The sequence below is a fragment of the Accipiter gentilis genome, chromosome 25 (genome assembly GCF_929443795.1).
Source record: "Accipiter gentilis chromosome 25, bAccGen1.1, whole genome shotgun sequence".
Classification (NCBI taxonomy): domain Eukaryota; kingdom Metazoa; phylum Chordata; class Aves; order Accipitriformes; family Accipitridae; genus Astur; species Astur gentilis.
Window position 1 is genome coordinate 6,928,145 of NC_064904.1, and position 15,957 is coordinate 6,944,101.

At 41.6% G+C, this 15,957-nt stretch overlaps 1 protein-coding gene across 4 annotated transcripts in view; it reads right to left on the reverse strand.

Moving 5' to 3' along the window:
* The window catches only part of DICER1 (dicer 1, ribonuclease III), a 70,277-nt gene extending 61,270 nt beyond the window's left edge, over positions 1-9,007 (reverse strand). For 3 of the 4 annotated variants that reach the window (XM_049828763.1, XM_049828764.1, XM_049828761.1), the window contains exon 1: positions 8,625-8,761. The gene's annotated coding sequence lies outside the window, so the exon portion shown is untranslated. Of the gene's footprint in view, positions 1-8,624; positions 8,762-8,847 lie in introns of those variants that run through there. The other variant, XM_049828762.1, reaches the window with a different exon arrangement.
* Between the last annotated feature and the right edge of the window lie 6,950 nt (positions 9,008-15,957).

A 15,957-nucleotide genomic window follows, 5' to 3' on the forward strand; every position in this document is an offset into this window, starting at 1 on the left:
TTGTTTTAATTAACCCTCTAGAGAGGATCATAGTTATCAATTGCAAATAATCCTGCATTAAGTATTGGCTACCATTTCATATGAAAATTATACATACAGTCAACTAATATGCTTAGAAGTATGCCTGTAAATTGAAAATTGTAAATATTGTTTATCCTGTAAATCCAACAGGGTACAAAAGTTTAACCCACACTTTTAAGTGCTGAACTCCTAACACTGAAAGGCACATTGTTTACATTTTGGATATTCTTGCTCAAAGATTTAATGTATCTTAACTGTACTATCACCATTTAATTACATATTTTAACAAAAACTGCAGTCAATTTTCACCATAAAACTGAGCTTAGCCTATTGAAAGAACCATGGTCTGGAAAATCCATATAGCCTAACCCCACCCCCAGTTCTACTCTGAAGGCAAATTTATGGGGTGGCAAGAAAGAGAACCTTAATCAAGTTGGGGAAAAAAGAAAAATCAGAAATTCTTCCTGATTCACAAAGGTGACTTGCCTCTCTCAACTAGTCCAACTTGTTACTTTTGAACTTCCCACATAATTATTTAAAGACTTCTGTGGTGGATAGTGTGGGGTCCTAAAGCTTTGATTTCAAATTAAGAATTACAAATCTCTACAATATTGGCAGTAAACAAACCAGGGAGTTGTTTGGTTTTGGTTTGGGTTTTATTTCCATGTATGTGGGTTTTTTGGTTGGTGGATTGTGTTGGGTTTTTTTGAAATCAGGACAGTGATTTGCCTTTCCTTCACTGAAGCCTAACCGCTTTGCTTTCAAGACCTTTTAAAGCTAACCAGAGTATGCCTGAGAACTTGAACACACAATTACCAAAAAACCCCATCACTTTCAGAAGAATAGAAAACTGCATAAAGGAAAACATTCATTTTTTAGGTTATTAGGCTTTGATTTGTATTTGATTATATTACTATCTTGGAATACATAATCACTACATTTGAGGAAAACTGCAAAAGATGTCCTGAAATTTTAAGCAGTTTCTTGTACAGCTCCCTAATTATGGAGTCATGACTACAAATCACCTCTAGATAAAAATGAGAGGTTTTAAACTAGGCAGAACTTCGGATCTGAACTTCCCAAGCTAATAAATAGAGTCTGTGTTCCACCTTGATTTCTGCACTTTCTGATGGTTGTTACCTTTGTTAAAAAGCTGTTAAAACCTCAGAATAGTACTCACTAAAGAAATGTAGTTAAATCTAACTGTATTTGTATGCCATTTTCATAACACACCATAAGCTTCCCCCCCGACTTTGGTTCACATCCTGGATTTACCACAGCTGATTTTCATACACAAAACCCACAAGATTACTATAATAATACACCTGTTTATAAGAGCAGCTATAAACAGTAAGTGAGAAAGTAGAAGGTTGAGAAAAATATGAAACAATTATTTTAATTAATAGGTGAGAAAATAAATCAATATGCATACAGGAACATAATCAAGTGGAAAGTAGTATTTTGGAATTAGATTTCACAAGAGTGCAGATCCAATCCCATGGCAGCCTGGTGCTAGATGAAGCAACCCCATTCTCACTGCTCCTTCCCTTCTCTAAACACCTTTGACACTTGTCCGACTCTTTAGGAGGAAATGGTTCAGCACACTGACCGTTTTTTTTTTCTTGACATAGGCAAATTTTCTGCTGGTTCAGCAAGCTGAATTAAGTAGTTGATGGGTATCAGATGAGTATTAGAGCTGGCATGAGGAGACAGCTGTCATTCATTTTGACAAGCCACTAGACTGCCTATGTTACAGAAAACAAGCAAACTGGATTCAACAGGTTTCTGACTGTCACTCAAAACCAGACATCAGCTTCTCTATCGCCACTGTTGCTGAACCACCGTGTCACACTAATGACAATAAACCTAACAATTCCAGAAACAAAACTTCTTGCTGTCTAGTCCAAAACTATCTGAATGCAGCAAAAGGAAACACCTAGTGGCAACAGACAGCAATAACAAGGTGAACCGATATAAGATTTTAACAACTGTTAATAACTGGCAGTCAATGTATATATTAGTAACATTATTGGCATGCTACTCAAAATGCCTGCCAGAAATCAGCACCTGCTTCATCACTATGCCAGTCACTACATGCCCTAAATCATCCAGTAATTCTTTGTAGACCCTCACCCAATGATATAACAACCAGTCAGTTGACAGTTTTAACAAATCATGAATTTTGTCACTGAAAACTCACATTCTATTCAGTTGAGGCAACACATAGTCTTGAGAAGACCATTTTCCAGACAATTCAGTATTAATCAAGGCAAGTTTCACTTCTCAACTTCTACATAGCAGAGCATTAACTATGCAAAGATTACCATAAGGAAAATTACTCATCTCCTGGAAGTTGATCATATGTCTTTCAAAGACCCAGGGAGATCATGTTTTTGGCATTCTTCCAGTCCTTTTTCAATGAACTACTTCAAGGTAGGAATGCAGGACTACATTGCCGATTACCTTCACAAAACCTACACCTCCTCCTCCAGAGCTTTGTCACCTGTCACAGCTCAAACTCTTTCCTCTCAAATCCCTCAGTAGATGGTATAGCCACACTTCTTCAGAGGAAGATTTCACTAAATCATAACCTTTCTGATTACACAATAAACAATGAACTAATCTATTCAGCATATAAACCTATGGATTGAATACCTGGGTATACATTTCTTTATTTTTTATTTACGATTTTTTAAAGTATAAACAGACATCTGCTTCTTGCCCTATCAGTCACAGCTTGCTATGTTTTTTTAGCGTCAAAATAACTCAACTCAGGAGGCTGATGCTGACAGAGTTCAATATTCTTTGGAAACAATGAAGAAACGACCCACACCCCCCTCCCTTTTTTTTTTTTTTTTGTGTTTTCACAAGTAGTAAAAAATTGTAAGACTGTCCATGGGATTTTGTTTAATTTTCATAAGTGAACAGAAAATGCAGACCTTGCTCACAGTGACTGTAGAAATAAGGAGAAAGAGAGAAGAGAAGGATAATCCCATGGCTCTTGGTAACAAGCTTCTGTCACTTTCCTCTTACAGTCTCTGCCATTCATGCTGATTCTACATTGTAGAAAATACACTACATTGGTAGAAAATACTTATTTCCTATGGTCAATTTTCCTCTTATTTTGCCTCACACATTATCCACCTCCAATAGTAATTTGGTTTCTAAAACCTTGGAGATTATTGAGACAGCACTATGTTAGACAGCAAGAGTAATGAAAAATGATCTTCAGCAACTGGAGGGGAAGGATGAAAAGGGCATAGTCTTTTTTTCCTCAAAAATTTTTCACAGACCTCATATCAGTTCTTAATAACTTTACATAGCAAATTGACAATATAGGCATTTAACTTTAGTGGAAAGATAGCAAAAGGTTGTGGGTCGCTGAAAAAATGAGAGGTCAAAGCTTTTAATTGTACTGTAAGCACTTGCTTTCATTTTATGTCCACTTCCAAACACGAAAACCTACTAGCCATTGACCATGGAAGTAGCAAGGCAGACAGGTTTGTGTGCTCAGAAATAACAAAGCTTAAGTGAGGAACTGAAAGTCTTACTTGAGATTGATCCCAGGCACTAATATCCTGATTAAAGATGATCAAATATAATCAATGAACACTATGAATTCATAAAGTCACAATTAATGTCAGCTTAAATACACTAAATACATTAAATGTCTTGATGTACAAAGGCAGAATATAAACATCTAAAAACCATTTTTTATTTAAGCACTTGAAAGTTAAACTCAAAGGAAGGGGTGAAAAGAGAGATACCTGCATTAATTTGCCAAACCTCAGAGTCAGTGAGAGAACTTAGGTCTTCTGAATCCTAGACAACGTCCTAACCACTACATCACCTCTACAAGTTTTTACTATCAACTACGAAGCAACTTCACCTTTAGGTAGGTAAGCCTTGTTCATTTCTTCTTGAACAAGAAAATATAAAGCCAGTCATCATAAGAAGCCAGTAACAGTTGCAAGAAAGCTGTAAGAAACTTGATCTAGATCAGAAACAAAGCAGACTTTGCAAACAAAAGAGAAACATGAATTACAAAGTTAGCCAGCCTAGACATGCTTGCCTAGCCAAATCATCTCAATGGAGTCAAACAAATTAACTTTAAAAAGCAAGCTGTATTTGCCTCACCTCCTAAGGAAAGGAAATCTATGCTATCAGTAAGTGGGCATGTCTAAAACTTCAGACTAGTTTTCAAAAATAAAATTTTTTTTAAAAAACATCCTAAATTCTTAAGTTTTCAAGGAGACTGATTTTTTTTTTTTTTACTGCTACCCAGCTACTTACTCTCATCTCTGCTGAGGAAAAGGCTGCTACATGGCTTGACAATTTATCAGGAATCAGATTCCAAAGGAGGAGACAGGCACTGGAAACCAGGTTTTAATAATTAACAGTAAAGGGGTTGTTTGGGGGGCGGGGTGGTACAAATGAAAAACACAAGGATATTTGTGAGCAATTTAAAACAAACAAAAAAATCCCAACGCCAGCTACAATAGTCCCAACCTGACCATCTCCGTTTTCAGCAACCAAACCCTCAAGTCAGCAGCCACCCTGCTGCATCTCAGATATAAATGCACACTTACTCGGCAAACCCAAAGGAACTAATCCTTTATGAAGTGTAACAGAAAATGCAAAACATGGGCAGAAGCCGATCATGCCAGCTTACATAGCATAAGTACTGAGACACAGGCATAAAGAGAAAAAAAGCAGAGCAAAACTAGCTTTTCTACAATACTATCGTATATTAGCAAGGGTCAAGAAAGAACTGTGCCAACCAAAACGAGGATCACAGATTCTCAAGTGTGTTGCCCTGAAGTAAAAGCCATGACAAGTGGTACTAAAGTCTCTTGGATTCAGGAGTATTTATGCAAGGATAAGTTGGAGAATACTACTCTTCCTTCTTTTCCCACCAGGGAAGGGCATTTCAACACCTCCGGCTGTGCAACAATGCAAGTAAATTTCCTTGATACTAGTTCCAGTTCTCTGCTTCATAACTCCAAAAGGTGCACGAATTTGAAGGTGACAAATGTCAGGGAAAATTTACTTAACTAATGCAGTCTGCAATATAGAGCAGAAATAACAAGGGAATTTGAGATACACCACTCCACACTCAAACTTGAAAAATTATGACATTACTAGGTAAAGCATGCAAGAACTACCAAAACCAAGAGTTCACCTAATATATATAATATAATAATGGTATACATTACAGTGGGCACTGCTTTGTCCTGTAGATTAAGTACTTCAGAACGATTATTTTAGTTACATTCCTACATCTGCCACCAGCCCAAACGATCAACACAGTTTGAACACTGAACATTGAAATCCCAACCAAAGACTGCAGTAACTTCAGCTAAAAAATTAACTTTTAGTTTTTACTATATATCAGGTTTCTTCTCTTCTGGTTTATCACAATACATATGGAAGTCATGAAAGGCTAAAGGATGAAGACAGATGTCTGGATGGTGTAAATAAAAATCATGCTCTCTCCTCTACTCCAATCACTCTTAGCCTTCAGGGTTCTAAAAGCATATTGCACACAATTATATAGATGCTCCTGTTCTATACAATACCATACTTTCTTTAAAGGGAGCCACTTCCTGGAAAAAAAAAAACAAAAAACCAACCATCAAAACTTCTGTGCTATCAGTCTGAAGAAATTACTGTTGAACATATGAAGGTGATGGGATACAGATGGTCAGTGGTTACACAGATGGGCATTAGGACATAGGAACTCATTGTTCTGCGAACAATCTATTAAGCTCAGTATACTCCCTAGTTTGTACCACCTACATGAGAGGAAAAAACCCACCAGGATTTCCTCACAGAGAACTACAGAATAATGGAACAACCCATCTGAAAGAATGTTTTGATGTTCTACCTGCAGCCTGATAGACTAGATTATGCCCTGAAATAAAACTCCCATCTGTAGTCTTAGCACTTATTATAATGCTTGTCATCCCTAAAGCATACAATCCTTTTCAAAATCTTCCTGAACTCTTGCTCTCACTTACATTCTAGAGCTTATCCAAAGATAAATAAGAGTATTTCAACTCCAAGTTCACCACATTCATTCTACTAAGTGGCTCCTTGCTCTTCTAAGAAGGTTACACGTTTTTGTATTTGGTTTTGCTGGTAATTTGCATTCCATTACAGATCAATGCACACTTAAGTCAGTTCACACAAAAAGTGAACATGGGTGAAGTAGTGAGACTCCAATCAGTGGTGCTAAAGTACCTTTGTGCTATCCATTAACTTTTCTGAAAAACAGGAAAAGTACTTTACAAATTTTTGATGTGGGAAATAAGAAACATCTACGGAGTACACAAAAACCATAAGAATAGTTTTTCTGAACTGCAGGTTCTACTTTTTTTTCTTCTCGTAGGCTACAGAAGATCAAGGTGTTTCTCAAAAAAAGTGTAATTTCTATAAAAACATTAGTGTAATATTATGTCAGGCAAAATACCTCTCTAGGTTGTTGGCTTCCCTCTACCAGTAACCCATGGAGGACATGGGAGTATAGCAGCAGGGCAAGCAGGAATACCTTCCACTGACTGGTCACCTTGATATTTGCCAAGTCTGAGGATACACTCCTGTGTTTGACAGTCTCTGATGATTTTCCCTACAAATTAATTGTTTCAACTTCCTTGTAAACTTCTGGCATTCCCAATATGCTGCTGCACCAGGTCTTTTAGTTACACATGGTGTAAAGAAGCACCTTACTTGTTATGAATCTGTAGGATACAATAATCTTTCAAAAAAAGGGGAAACAAAAAAACCCCAAACCCAACAGCTCCCTGTCTACTTCCTTCATGACTCCTATGTTTCATATTGTCTCTTATCCCTCCACTGGTATCTCTTCCCCTGGGTGAAAAGCCCTAGTCAATTTTCGTTCTACCCTTCTCTTAGCCCAATACAATCTTTTTGAGGTAGGAGAGAGATAAAGTACCCAAACTGCATTTAGTAATTTAGTAAGTATATGGCCCCAGAACGGATTTATACAGTAGCATATTGATGCCATTTTCTTCTCAATTAATTGTTAGTTCTAGTATTATTCACTTTTTGACTGCCAAGTACTGAGCTGCCACTTTCAGAGAACTCTATCACCAAGACGCTTTCATGAAAAGTAGTAGCTAGTTCAGAGTTCAGCACTTCTGAATAAATAATGTTTTTTAATCCCATGGATTAATAAATAATAAAGTACCATTCCAATGTTTATACATGCAAAAGCACTTTCCACCTGAAAACTTCTAGTGGCATCATCAAAGCTTTTAGATAGACCACAACGTATCTCGTGGAGACGGACAATGGAAAAGACCTCTTAAGAGAAGGATTTAGGAGAATAATTACAGCATAATGGAAATCAATTTCAGTTTGTGTCTATATCAACTTGTTAAAACAAGCACCACACAACCTACTGAACATACACATGTACTCTGGACTTCAACAGAGCATCCAAACTGGCTTCTTTAGAAAGAAGCCTAAATCATATTAAAACATAGCATAAACTGAGTGTCTGCAAAGTTAATGGCTTTGATTTTCCATTTTGTTCTGTTTCTCTAAACGTGGTAATCATAGCCCAACCTACATACGTCCACCACTCAAGCCCACCATATAACTGGAAGTTCAAAATCTTAACATCAAAAATACTGATCATCTGAAGCGCCAAACAGCCTCCAGACTTTTAGCAGCTGAAGTTCACTGAACCGCCAAAAGATTCACTTCTTTGAAACAGTAATTTCTGGTCAATGATAAAACACAAAAAATATCCCTTTTTTTTTTTCCCCCCAGATGTCAGCATCTCAATCGTTTTGCTACTCATTCGGGTTTTTTTAGATTAGCTAACACAGCAACAAACTCCGGTGCAAAAATATTTATCTGTTTAACCTTTTGGTTTCCAACGCAAGATCGCGCAGCGCAAGGTCTGCCTTAATCACGCTGCCAGTACGTTTTTTCACTCCATGCGCTGCCTTCATTTAAACTGGAAGAGGATGGACAGGAAGCAAAGGGAAGAGCGAAGAGTTTCTGATACTGCCTTTAACATCAGCACTTCAGAGTGGAAGCTCTTTTACTACCCTACGCTGCCTTCCCCCAGCCCCCCGCGACACGGCAGCAGGGCTCCAGAGACGCCCAGCCCTGGGGGGCCGAGCGCCGGCCCTCCGAGCACCCGCCTCGGCAGGCCCCCAGCGCGGCTGCCCGGGGGGCGCGGAGCCAGAGGAGACAAAGCCGAGAGGGGCCGGTATGCGGCCCCCGCCGTGCGGGCCCGGCCGCCGCCCCACACGCCGGGCCCCGGCCCCTGCCGGCGTCGGGGCCCGCGGGTAGTTGCCGAGGCCGATCCCGGGGCCCGGAGGTCGGTGCTGGCGGCCCCGGGACCCGCGGGGACGGGGACGGCCGCGGGGACGGAGGCGGGGCAGACCTAACCGGGCCCCGGCGGCGGGAGGGCGGGGAAGGAGCTACCGCCGCCATCCCACCCCGCTCGGCGGCGCCGGCGCTGCGGGAGCTCAGGCTGGCGCGGGCGGCGGGCTCCGGCACCCGTGCTCGGCCGCCATGCAGCTCCCAGGGCGAGGGGCAGGCGCGCCCGGGCCGCCATCTCCTACCTGCTCGGACGGGACCCAGCCCGGCGCTTCCCCCCACTACAGGCCGCGTCTCATTGTGCCGCCGCCGCCGCCGCCGCCGCCATTTCCCCGCCGCCGCCTCACTCCCCCCAACTGTCAGGTTCCTCCATTCACCTGGGCCCGGGACAGCCTCCTCCCCCTCCCTTCCCCCTGCGCTGCCGGCCCTACGCAAACGGAGCACCTCCCCCACCCCTCCCACCCATACCAACGGGGGCCGCCCAACGCCCGCAACGCAAGCCCGCTCCGAGAATTCCACCCTGCGCAGCTCACACGCTCCACATCCCGACGCTATGAAAGGAGCCAGGTGATTGGCGGCGAAAGCCGGGTAAAAGGTGAAAGGTTCACAAGACAGCCAATGCGATAGCGGGATACAGCAACTGCCGGGGAGTCGCCGGGTGGTCCAGGGGCTCACGTGTGTGCGCGCTCCCCTCCCCCTCCCCGCCGGAGGACTGCGAGGCTCTCGGCCCCCGGCGCCGCCCCTCCGCGCACGCGCTTGGGCGGCTCTCGCGCGCGCGGGAGGCGGCGGGCGGCAGCGCTGAGGCGAGGGCGGCACCCGCCATCTTGGGGGGGGTAGGTCGGCGAGAGGTGGGGGGGTGTGGAGCTGCTGAGGCCGTCTCCAGGGCACCGCTCTTCCCGCTGAGGCGAGGCCGGTGACGGAGAGGTGGTTCTGAGGGAATAGGGTTGTCGTGTCGTACGGCTCCAGGCAAGCCCTGGGAGAAAGGCGATCCTTTCGGCAGTGTCTGGGCAGAGCAGCGCTGAGCTCTTTCATCGCTGTGTAACGAAATCCCACCTTTCTGTACACACAGGCGGTCGTTTCCATCAGGAGTGTCCTTTCCTGCCAAAGGCAGAGTGCTGCTTTTCCACCAGGGAGCTGGCGCCCTCAAACCCTTGCTGGTGCTAGGCCCAGAAGGTGGGAGAAGAAAGGACCGCTGGAGGTGGTTGGGTTTATGTGTACTCCCTAAGCAGCATCTCCTTTTGCTGTTGTTTTAAGGCAGATCGTTGGCTAGCTGGACCGCTGGTCTCACTCCAGTTTCTTGTCAACAGTCACTTGCTTGAGTGGCGTTACTAGCTACTACTAACATTTTTTAAAAGTGCCCTGAAAATTCTTGGATTAAACAGCTGACACAGGGTTAACTCTCTTCCACTATCAAAACCCTTAAGCCATGGATGGAAGAAACCAAGGGAAATGTGTGGTGCTGAAACACAGGTACACAATTTCTCTTCTGCCTCACATACAGCTGTTTTTCAGCTTTTATTTTCATTATAATTCACATAAAAATCTGGAAGGTGTGCCCTTGGAAAACTGGGGAAACACAAAATGATGAGAAAGCTCTGAACAAATTACTTACCTGAACTGGGCTGTCAGATGACAAGACGACCATAGAATGTCCGATGTAGGAGAAGGTTCAGTTGTAAGTGTGAATAACTGGTTGCTAAGGGAAGACATAGGACTGGAGTGAATCAGTTTATGAGAACTAGCACATTTGGAGCTACCTTACAGTTTGTTTTAATGCCAGTCTCAATTTTAATTTCCTTGTTCCCACCTCCCATGGCATCCCCTGCCAACACCATTCTCTTTGCAACTGGTGAGAAGACCGAAGCCTCCTCACAGAGATGTAGCTAATAACCAAACCTCCAGGCTTGATTACTTCATGACGTAGATCCACAGCCTGGACCAGAGAGATGCTTAGGGAAAGTAACGATAACTGTTGAAAATTCAAATTTGGAGTTTGAAAGTCGCTTGGCCTAGTGCAAGTCCTGATGGATCATCAGAGAGCTGAAGGCAATAATCACATCCCACTTGCATCTGGTCGCATCCCCAGATAAATGGCAGTATCATGCTGAATATCTAGTCATCAATTACAATAGCAGTGGAGCACAAAATCACTGCTTCACTCCTAAAGAGCTGTGTCTGGAAGTGACCATGAAAAAACTGCGTCTGACTCAAATCACCCTACCTGTTCTTCAACACATTGTGCTCATCTTTTGCAACGTCAGTGAATGTTTGTTGGTATCAATGTCCAGCTGTTAAGATTATCCTGTTACTTTCCATGGAGTTAATAGCTCATCCTTTCTACTTTGATGCCCTTCTTCTCGGGCTTTCATTTACATTATGGAGAAATGAAATTGCTGACCAACAAGGAAGTGTTTGGTTGTGGGTTGGTTTTGTCAAGTTTTTTTCTGAGCATGGAAGAAAGAATGGTACTGAAAGATGGACATAATTAGTGAAAATCTTTAGTGTTAGGGGCCCCAGTTTGCTTTGGTGTCATTTAACTGCTATATGCACAATTCAGTTTTCAAGCTGAACCCTTCCCCCCCTGTCCTCCACTCACGTCCAAAAGCTTTATTACTTTCCAGTAGTTTTCTTTTTGTGCAAGAAAAAAATAATCCTGTATTTTACCGTAATTTACCATTGCGATGGGATACACACACTTAAAGCTCAAAAGAATAGGCCTACCTATAGTGCTAATGAGTGGTCAGATTTATGGACTTGACTGCTCATACAAATTACCGCACCAAAAATATAAAGGTATAGCCACATGTGGGCAATGTGGTCACTCTTGTGGAAGGAAATCTTTAAGTAATGTAAATATACATTGGTGGCCCCATTCTGCCTCCTCCTGGCACCTCCTTTCCACCGTGGATGGATTTGGTTGTGTGCTGTATTTTGCCGATCCTGTTTGCCCTATTGCAATACCCTGCAAGGTGTGCAGGTACAGAACCAGTTACACTTGTGTTAGGCCAGGTAACCAATTTAGAGTCTCCTAAGATCACATATACTTGCACAAGGACTGGAGATTGTCCTTGCTGCCTAATAAAGACGATGATGACCATAAGTGCAACTCAAAGCCACTTCTGGCCAGCCACTCCCCTTTTAAGTTGTGCTGAAGGTGGTGTGTATGCAATGGAAGATCTGTCACTGGAGGTCCAGCCTCCCTCATTCCATCTGCACTCTATCAGGGACTTACCATCTTCTTTAATGTAACTGCCTACAAAATCAGTATGAGAAGAAAAAGCTAAGTGGAGCACTCTAAGGTTCATTTAAACCAACCTCAGTAAAATTATTTCAGATTAAAAGTGATATAGAGGCCTAGGGTATTATCAAATGAAGTGTTTTCTTGGCTCAAACCTCTGTTGCTATTTAGAGCACGTCTTCTGTAATGCCCATGTTGTTAAATATTACAGTATTAGGTATTTTTATAGCATTGAAGGGGCATCCTTCTGTTTTTTTATGGATGGAGGAATAATTATATCCCGTGACAAAAGCTTGGGAAGAGGAGCAGCTGTTCAGTCTTATCCAGTGGGAGCTGTGAGAACATATGGGTCTATTTTTCCAATTTTAGCTGGAGTACTGAAGGAAATTGGCATTCTTGATTATTTCTAACATAAAATAGAGCAGAAAGAAACCCTCCTTAATCCTCTGCAGGCCATGATTAAATAATGAATTTTATCCAATTCAAGTAGGTTCAAAGAGAAGGCAAGCAGGATACTTAAAACACAGAAAACAAAGCACACAAATGCCAGGAGAATTCTGGAAGTTATTTTCACGTAAAAAAAGGGTGTCTTTCTCCACAGCTACTTCCTCCTTGAGCCTGCCTGCTGACAGGAGTTTTTGATTTAAAAGCACAGTTAGGATAAAATTTGTGCTATTCCTTATTATTCTATCACCACTATCCTCTCTCCATTTTAAGATGGATATGTCATATGCTTGTATAATGACAGCTAACCTTCAGAGTTCAAGACCAAATAAAAAGTTGACTTTTATGTTGATTTCATGCATTTCTTACAAAGATTTTTAAAGTAAGATGAAGTCATCAGTGTGATACACAACTCCAAAAAATTCCACCTATTTCAAACTGCTTGGCATTCAGTGTTCGGTAAAAACCATGCAAACAAAGGAAACAGGCCATTGGATGAAAAGAATAGAATATCCAGCTAATTAAAATCCAGAACAGAGTAAGTAATAATGTACCAAATTACGGCTTTCCCCATATCTTTGTATGGGAAATACTTACATTTTACTTTATGGGATAACTGTTGTAAGACAACAAGAAAACAGAGACAGTTATCTCCATTTCCCTTTTTAAAAAATCCTGCCAGTAAGGGATGGGGGGATTGTTTCTGTTTTTTCCTGTTGGGTAAGAGTAAAAAAAAAATTGTGTTTGGGTTAGAAAAGAGGAAAATTGCATCTAAAAAAAAAAATAACTGCATCACAAGTAATTGTCTTTGTTCATGCTATAGAACTGTGTAATCACACCAGTGGAAACCAGGCTTTGTGCTTTTTAGCTCTATGTGTCTCATCAGGTTATAAAATGGACTCTGAAGAGATTCCTTCCCATGAGATGATGGTGACCTCTGTTGTTCCCTTCTGTTGATACCAGCCATGGTGCTGTTTTGTCATTGTGTCACATGCTGTTTCAATAATGCACTTTGAAACAACCTGGTAGTTATCAAGAAAATATGGGCCAGCATGTTGCATTCAAGTTTCTGGCCAGGAAAGGATGTGCCTGTTCTGCACTCCACTTGAGAAAATTTAACTTGAGACTTTCCTCTCAAACAGCCCCTAGTCTGGCTACCAGGTTTTTCAGTTCGTAGCTGTGAATCACTGCAGAAGAGAGCAGTTGCAAACATTTTAAACCACAGTGCTAATAATAACACCTGCAACGTATTACGAGAAAAAGCTGCAGGTATGACTATGAAGGAGGAAGTTGGAAAAAAGAAAGAAACAACCTACTTAGAACAGATTCCATTCCTAAAACTGGAGCTGAGATTTTAGAAGGGTGTTAGGTTGCATAAACTTTTTGTTCCCCCCAAAGATGCTATTTAAAAAAATTTTTTGGCGTGCTTTCACACTTCAGTGACCCAGACTTCGTAACTCCAAATAAGGATGTTTTACCTAGTACAAACAAAACTTCACTGTTTTTAACTGATTTAGTGGGGTTTTTCACCTCTTTAAACTGCTGGTCTGCCTTTTTAAATCAGTATAAAAAAATGGGATATCAACTCATTCACTCTTACTATGCAGGGACTCAGCATTGATGACTACTGCCTAACAGAAATGTTGCCATTCCTGATTGTGGAAGGCTATCGCTTAGCAGAAGCATAGCTGAGAATCTCTTCCAATCCACATCACTGACAAGTCATGTAATTTCTGCATTTCACAAGCAGCTGCAATGACACAGTACGAAAGAGCTGTGATTCAGTAATTAATGAAAGTTCCTAATGTCCTTGAAATACACACTTTTTTATACTCCTATTTGCCTGAGAACCGAGAAATACCACTTTGCAATGTATAAATGTACTTAGCTGCTGTATTTATGCTGATTCTTGCTAACATGCAGAAAATACGTCAGCAAAGTGATAAATCAGTTCCCCAGGGTATACAGATCAGTCATAAAAAAGGCAAAAATAATCAATTCAAAGTACTTACAGTAGATGGAGCTATACATTTTGCTTTCATCATATGTTACATGATATTCCAAGGTAAAGTGTACAGTTTGGCAAAGACAGAACTGCCAATGGTACCGTCTCACCAAGGAATGCAGTTAGTCACTAGAAGGCATTTCATAAATTACTGCAGTTAACTCTCCTGGAAATAATCCTTGTAACATTGAGAGAAATAGCACCTCAAGAAAAGATTATTGCTGTATACTGGTGTCTTAATAGAAATCACAGCTCAAGTCTAAGGCTTTGTTGTATCTGCACAGCAATTTGAAGGTACTCCTGCCCCTGCTGGCTTTTGTCTACCAACTGGGTAAAACAAGCACTGAGGAGAGAACAAAGCTTTCAGGATACACTACCAACCACTATATATGCATGATGTCCACAGGTTACCCTTAGGAGGTCTGGGCTCCTACACAGCCAAAGTGTGCTTACTCAGTATGCGTACCTGTGTACGGTTCCTTACCTGAAATGAACCCTGTGCTTTTCTTTATTGCTGCCATGATCCAGATGGGTATGTTTCCTATGCTGAATTTGCATCTTCTTTAAGCTACCAAAAGTGTATTTACACAGCAAGGATAAGGGAGATTATTTCTGCAGTTTCTATCAGAATTACTTTTATCCCAGAGCAGTGAAAAGAAATCAAGTCCAACAATTCCTATTTTTACGATGTTTGAATTTGAACTGAAGTTTGGATCCCATACTCTTGTAAAAGCTTACTCTACTCCCACGTTCAGAGCTGACCCACTTTGCCCCCTCCCCCATAGTCCACTTGCAAATTCCTAATCACAATGTCAGTTGCAAAAAATTAACTGAATTTAAAAAAAAAAAAATCACAAACTTTTTATTCTCCACTTAAGTATGATTCATAACACCAATAAAAGCTACTGGTCTCAAATTGTACTTAGACATTTTAAATTTACTGTAATGAACAGGTAGTAGATGCCCCATCCCTGAAAACAGTCAAGGTCAGGCTGGATGGGGCTCTGAGCAACCTGATCCAGGTGAAGATGTCCCTGCTCATTGCAGGGTGGGTTGGACTGGAACTTTAAAGGTCCCTTCCAACCCAAACCATTCTGATTCTGTAAGTCAGCACTGCTAACAGGATCAGACCCAAATATCCCAAATTCTCAACAGCATTACAAATACTCTTTTACTACCTGCAAGAATTGGGGGTGGGGGGTGGGGGGGCGTGTCCAGTAGGCAGGTACCAGCTACTCCAGGGGTGATGAGAAACCCATTGACGTCATGTGAGATGATTTGATTTTGTAGAAGGAACAGAGGAACATTTACAATTCCTAAAGCATGATACCCACCAAATTTTACATTTAATTGGAGAAGAAGCACTCCTACTCCATTCCCCATAGACTATTTTCTTTCTCTGTGTTTATCCAGTGTCCTGGTTTCAGCCAGGATAGAGTTAATTGTCTTCCTAGTAGCTTGTACAGTGCTATGTTTTGAGTTCAGTAACTCGGAGAATGTTGATAACGCTGATGTTTTCAGTTGTTGCTAAGCAGTGTTTAGTCTAAAGTCAAGGATTTTTCCGCTTCCCAAGCCCGGCCAGCAAGGAAGCTGGATTGCTGCTTTGGGACTAACTGGGTGTCAGTCGGTGGGTGATGAGCAATTGCATTGTGCATCACTTGCATATTCCAATCCTTTTATTATTACTATTGTCATTTTATTAGTGTTACTATTATCATTATTAGTTTCTTCTTTTCTGTTCTATTAAGTTGTTCTTATCTCAACCCACAAGTTTTACCTCTTTCCCAATTTTCTCCCCCATCCCACTGGGTGGGGAGGGAGGGAGCAGCTGCATGGTGCTTAGTTGCTGGCTGGGGTTAAACCACAACGTCCAGTTTAGGTATCTTTTTCA